The 6,625-nt window shown below is 39.9% G+C and overlaps 1 non-coding gene across 1 annotated transcript; it reads right to left on the minus strand.

Moving 5' to 3' along the window:
* Nucleotides 1-1,336: 1,336 nt before the first annotated feature.
* On the minus strand, nucleotides 1,337-1,409 carry trnat-agu (transfer RNA threonine (anticodon AGU)). The gene has a single exon. It is a non-coding gene; the product is annotated as a tRNA-Thr (tRNA).
* Nucleotides 1,410-6,625: the final 5,216 nt, after the last annotated feature.

Raw genomic sequence — 6,625 nt, forward strand, 5'->3', positions numbered from 1 at the left:
CTAGTCAAACAGATAAATAAATAAAATACACAAAAATAGAACAAACAAAATGACGATAGAATAAATTAAATGAACGTCCATGCAAAGTAGTTTTCCCACAATATTATCATTAATATCACACAACTACATTATAAACTATATACAAAACAATTTAAACTATTAGGCAAACAGATAAAACTTGAATAAATAAAAGGCAAATGCTGTTTAGCCTACTTCTTGTCCTTGGGCAAAAGCTTTTTCATCTGAAACACAGTACAGAAAAAGAACGACACACACACACACTTACCATTATGAATGATGTTTTTATATTTCATTTTCACCTGTTGCCAGGTGCGTTTGGCACTGCTGTTGCCTCTGAAATGTTCACAAGACATACACCAACTTAGTCAAAGGGACTGAACAGTCAGTCATCCTAATTCATGTGACTCTGTGCACATATCAGCTTAAGTAGGCTACTCCATGAATTTACCATACCATATTTTATTCAGGATTTTTCGGACATTAAACAAGCTATATATGACTGGGGCCACGTCGAAGGACCATTTTCTGTGACTTGTGATTGATCATGAAACTTTCTCTCATCCTATACTTCTGTTCTGGAACATGTAGAAGGGAGAATGTACTTGCGCATTTACCCGATCGGCAATTCGTTGCCAACATGCTTGCCGCTCCTTACTGGCAGCCGCTGTGTTAGATTTTGCTCTTAATGTTGTTTTGAACTCCTCGTAGCTTTGCATTATGACAGCGCATTCTTCCTCCGTGAAGTACGGCGACCGTGCCATTGTGAACAGTGGTGATTTGCACTGATAACCTCCCCTTTAACGTGAATGCGCATTAACCCTGATTAGGTTAACACAGGTTCAACAAATCAACTTCATAACTGGCGTCGTAGTACCGTTTAACCCCAAACAAGATAACCAGGTTTTGTCAACCCCTGTTTAGCGGGGGAACCCTGGGTTACTTCTGGGTAGGTTAAGCTCCGTTCGTAGTACAGGGCCCTGGGGGACAAGCGAACTTTGTTTACATACTGAAGGCAAGCGTTATTGAAGATGTCACATGTCTGCAGTTCAAAGAAAGCTACTGCTAAAAAAGCTTTACTACCAGATTGCTTGGATAATCCAAGTTAGAGAGAAGCAAAGGATAGATACAGACAGAAGTTAGCTTATTTATGGTTATGCTCTGCAAAATTGCTCGAAACGATTGGAGTGATGATGTCCATTTGTGGCCGAGGATTGAGAATCCATCAGCTGTGGTTTGTTTACATCCGATACTAAAACTTGTTGCGTCTGAGCACCCACAAAAGTAAGATTTGGAAACAATTTCACTAACACCTTACAGGCTCCAGTGAGAATTGAACTCACAACCCCTGGTTTACTAGACCAGTGCTCTCACCACTGAGCTATGGAGCCTTAATTTCTACCCAGCTGTTGAAGACTGGGTCCACAGCAGAAGCTTGAAGCCCACTGATCTCCAGGCTCTTCATGTGGGAAGAGCAGCCAGTGGTTTTCAGGTGATGAGAACTTCAACCCAAAAAAATCCAACCAGTATTTTTGGTTCTTTTTTTTATCCCCTGCCCAAATGAAGTTTGGGGGGGGGGTATAGAAACAGGTTCTGTCCATCCGTCCAGCTGGCTGTCCGTCTGGTCACATTTTTGTTTCCGGGCCATATCTTTAAAACTACTGAAGAAATCTTCATGAAACTTTATATACATATCAAGCAACATGTGAACTGGTGCCTTTTGCTATTTTGGATTTTTGAAAAAAGTATTTTTCAAATTTTTACATAAAAATATATATTTTTACTTAGTTTCTAAGAGCAATGTTCATTTCTGGAGCATATAACCAAAACTATTCATGATCCAGATTTGAAACTTGGTATGCATGTTAACAAGATGATGTTATGGGTTCCTAATATTTATTTATTTTATTTTTTGAGGTTTCAACATTTAGGGCAGCACAGTGGTGTAGTGGTTAGCACTGTCTCCTCACAGCAAGAAGGTCCTGGGTTTGAGCCCAGCAGCTGACGGGGCCTTTCTGTGTGGAGTTTGCATGTTCTCCCTGTGTCAGTTTCCTCCAGGCTCTCTGGTTTCCCCCACAGTTCAAAGATGTGGTTAGGTATATTGGAGCCATGGCTTGAGGTTGGGCTGAGGTGGGCCTGAGCAAGGCACCTTACCCCCAACTGCTCCCCGGATGCTGTAGCATCGCTGGCCACTGCTGTGGGTATGTGTGTGTGCTCATTGCTCACTTGTGTGTTCACTGCTTCAGATGGGTTAAATGCAAAGGAGAAATTTCACTGTGTGCTTCAGTCTGTGCTTGAGTGTATATGTAACAAATAAAGGCTTCTTCTTCTTAAATCTACTCGGCTAGATAACGCATGTTCAGTACTGACACAGATACTAATAAACAATCCTGATGTCATCACAATGTGATTCTTGCCGTCTAAAAACATCTCTTTTCTCCATGAATTAAAAACAAAGGCATGTCACATAAAATGATCAGTGATCTGGTTTGTTTTACACCCAAATGCTTGCCACTTGGCATCTTTAGGATTGTTGACAACAATTTAGAAGTGATGTGTCCACGAGCTCCACTGGCCTCAGTAAATCATGTTTGGAGCACTGATCTCTACGTAAAAATCTGGAAAGCTCAAAGGCTTGTCAGAGTGAAACCATCTGACCGCCATCTTACCACTCACATCGTGGAGCAGAATGGTCATTTAGGCTACTGGAAGCTAAACAAAACTGGTCAAGTTATTGATGTAGTTGGTGAGAAAAATTACAAGAAAAATGCCTGCATGTGCAGCAGTGAACTGTACAAACTGTCAAGTCAAAGGTTGTGGATGGACATTTCACTTGTGAATACTGATAGTGTGTGATCATTTTTACACGTGTGTGCAGTGCCATTTGCATGGACCCACCTACAGCATTTTATGATGGTTTGCAAGAGCAAAAGAAAAAAAAATCTGTCTCATCGTTTTGTCTGGTTTTGTTGAAAATCTGACAGTGATATCTGGGATGAACACTGTGACTGTGTCAGATTTTTGATGGAAATGTCCCAGACTAGATTAAAGCCAAAGTCTAGACATGTTTGATATTGAATGTGAGAACTCAAGCTTAACGGCTCAAACTCAAAAAGAAAAATGAACTGAGTAAATTAGCCTCAGTAGCATAAATGAAAGAAGGACCATAGCCTTAGGCAGAAATGGCAGTGAGGGATGCAAATAAAAAGAGATGTTATTGTTCTAGTTTGGTCAGTAGTTATTTTCATTTACCGGCTAGAGATAATGAGATGAGATGAGGAATTATAGCAGTTCATCGTTGTGGTGCAAGGACCCGAATGAATCCACATTGCAACCGTAAGGACTATTATTAGGGCACGAGAACCAGAGGTGCAGGCTGAGGGCCTGAGGGTCTGTACCTCCAGTGGCACATGCATCTTTGGCTCATGCCTCATACTTGTGAAAAATCAAAAACGTACATTGTATGTGGGTTTTGGCATGATTGAGGAGCTCCATAGTGTCCCCCAATGCAAGCAATGTTTAGATTTTTGAATGTGTTTATTTCTGTAGTTGTCACAAAGTTTGTTCAATCTTCATGGTTTTTGGTGGGGACATTATCATCACCATGACAGACATATTTCACACTGGCTTATATTTGCTCTACTCAACAGGAAGTCAGCTATTTTTAAAGTTTTGCATTTTAAAAAAAAATTATTTTTATGTACTCTTTCAAACTCATTGGATTCGCTTGAAATTTGGCTGGTATAAACTCCAGATATATGAAAATAAATTGCGACGGTATAGCAGATATGGCCTATTTTTAAAAAAAGGCTCATTGAGTGTGACAAAAGGGTGAAAAATCTAAACTACACTCAAATTACATTTTGTGTTTGCTGTGTACTACAAAGTGCACATTTTCTGAAATGGATGTCCATTTAACTCATGTAGCACTAGTTTTGCTATGAGGCAGGCAAATATCTTTCAAAAAGAGGATAGACCTTGATGGCTAAAAATATGTAGGAACTTGAAAATCGTAGCACTCCTGACACGTGCCACTTCTCCATTGTGTACTGAGAAAAAGCACATCCAACAACATGTCATGTACAGACAGCATGTCCTTCAGGTAAACTGCATAGCCAAGTCCCCAAAATGCAAAGCACATGCACAGTAGGGCAATAAGTAATTTTACTATACTGTAACACTCCTGACAGTTTTGAAGTGCTTTGAAAAGCTTTCAGCCCACCGCCACTGTGTTAGCGACATAAATTGTTAGCAGCAGAACAGAAGAACAAATGTAGAATTGAGAAAATGGTCACAGGTTTATTATTTAGGGCAATTTTCAAGCAACAGTGATGTTGTATTTGGTTAAAAAAGACAAATTAGTGACAATTCAACACATTCAGTGCCAGCTACCAACAAGGTTATCAACATCAACTGTGAAACAACTGTCACTCTAAGACATGAACCACCAGGTGGATATCAAACAGCAACAATCAGCCATTAGAGTACCTGTAAAATTTTCTTTTGTTACTACACGGACTCTATCCTATTCTCTGCATGCATTCTTGATACCGAGTCTTTTGAAAAAGACATGAAAGCTCTTAAAATTCGTCCTCAATCGTTGGCTTTTTGTATGAGGATGACATCGAACCTTTTGCCACGGAGAAAGAAGCGGACGGATTTTTTTTCCTAATTTATTTTTTTTAATAGGTTGGCTCATTGGTCTAGGGGTATGATTCTTGTTTAGGGTATAAGAGGTCCTGGGTTCAACTCCTGGACAAGCCCAGGTTTTACCTTATATGGTCAATCTGGACTGGGGTATCAGGGATTTCACTTGTCTGCATCATTCTTAAAGTGCTAGTCTAATGAAAGTTACATCAGAAAATCCCTGGCTTGCTGTGTGTGATGTGCTCAAATACACCGTAAAGTTGGCGAATAAATGAAAAATTGGTTTGGAATTTTTTTTCTGCACCTGAATTGAGGAATGTGTAAAGGACATTAGACACTGGATGCTTATTAATTTCCTTCTGCTTAACTCTGACAAGACTGAAGCACTTGTACTCGGACCACATGCAGCTAGAAGTAAATTTTCTGATTCCACAGTAACTCTGGATGGCCTTTCTGTTTCTTCACGTGTAGCAGTAAAAGACCTCGGAGTGATTATTAACCCCAGTCTTTCATTCGAAACTCACATTGAGAAAGAAGCAGACGGGGGTGTTTTTTTTTTTTTTGAAGAGTAGTTTGGCTTGTTGGTCTAGGGCAGGGTTTCCCAAAGTGTGGTGTGCGCACCCCCGGGGGTGCGCAAGATAAAAAATGTAATGGCGATTTTTAACTCTTCTTCTACGCTGTAACGGTTCTGCAGTAGTTTGTGGCTTTTAAAACTAAACATCGGCAAAGACTGGGAGATGTTGAGAAAGATTTGAGGCTGAGACTGTCTTCAATTACCCCAAACATCAGAGAGCTCTGTGCCAAGATGCAGGCCCATCCGTTGCATTAATATTGGTATGTATTTGGCCAAATTGCATTGATCTTGCTAAAAATATATACTGCTACTGAAAATAGGACCTATATAGCCTACTGACCCACCCACCGTCTGTCTGTCTCTCTCTCTCTCTCTCTCTCGCTGCAGACTGAGCTGCCAGCACTGCACTTCACAATCAGATGGATCCTCTTCTTTATCTGTTCCTGATATGCTCCTTAATTGTTGTATCTCTTTAAAATGCATATGTTCATAATTATCATTGCTATTTTTACTGTTATTATATGTTAACTTTTTTGCAAATTAAATTCATTCTCAATTCATTTTCATAACCTTGTAATGACAGGGTTGTGTTGCTAGTGTTTTAAACATGGATGAAAATCATATATTTTCCCCATATCTGGCTGGTAGACTACATGCCTCGATGTGATCTCCCTTTGTAATGAATTTGCGCATTTACCGTGTTGCAACTTTTTAAAACTGTTACATTTCAATCAAATTCAAATACGAGAGTGCATATGTTAATGTGATTCGATGTTCTCATTCGAGCACGACGTGCTGCCTTTGTAAGAAAGCTTTGGTGTTGTTGTTTTTTTCACTTTTGTGGTTTCCTGCAGGTGTGGCAAACGATGTTTGTTATCATTTTAGCATGATTAAAGATGCTGCCTTTATAAGAAAGCGTGTGTTTTTTGAAACTGGGGGTGCGTCAACCTGGTTGGAGTATAGAAGGGGGTGCGCGGCAGGGGCGGTTGTAGCCATTTTAGGGCCCTAGGTGAAATACAGACATGGGGGCCCTCAAAAGTCAGTCTTGAAACACACATACAGAATAATGGTCATCCCTACTTGGCACATGCCATATCTCCTTGCTGTAAATTCAGAAAAAAAGATAGCAAACTGCCACTAACAATGTGCCCCAAATAAGCTCCACAGTGAAACAGGTTTGAGATTACTCCAGCATTTGCTAAAATTCTGACAGTGTTTATTGCTCAGATCAAACCAGAAAGAGAGAGAGAGCGACAAGGCAAACAACAGAAGAAGAGACAGTAGAGAGAGAGATAGCCAATTTTAAGAGTCAATCTCCATATTTTAATAAAACAAGGATATCTGAAATCCAATTATTATTTTTACTCCACAGATACATATTACCAG

The sequence above is a fragment of the Neoarius graeffei genome, chromosome 18, assembly GCF_027579695.1.
Source record: "Neoarius graeffei isolate fNeoGra1 chromosome 18, fNeoGra1.pri, whole genome shotgun sequence".
Classification (NCBI taxonomy): Eukaryota; Metazoa; Chordata; class Actinopteri; order Siluriformes; family Ariidae; genus Neoarius; species Neoarius graeffei.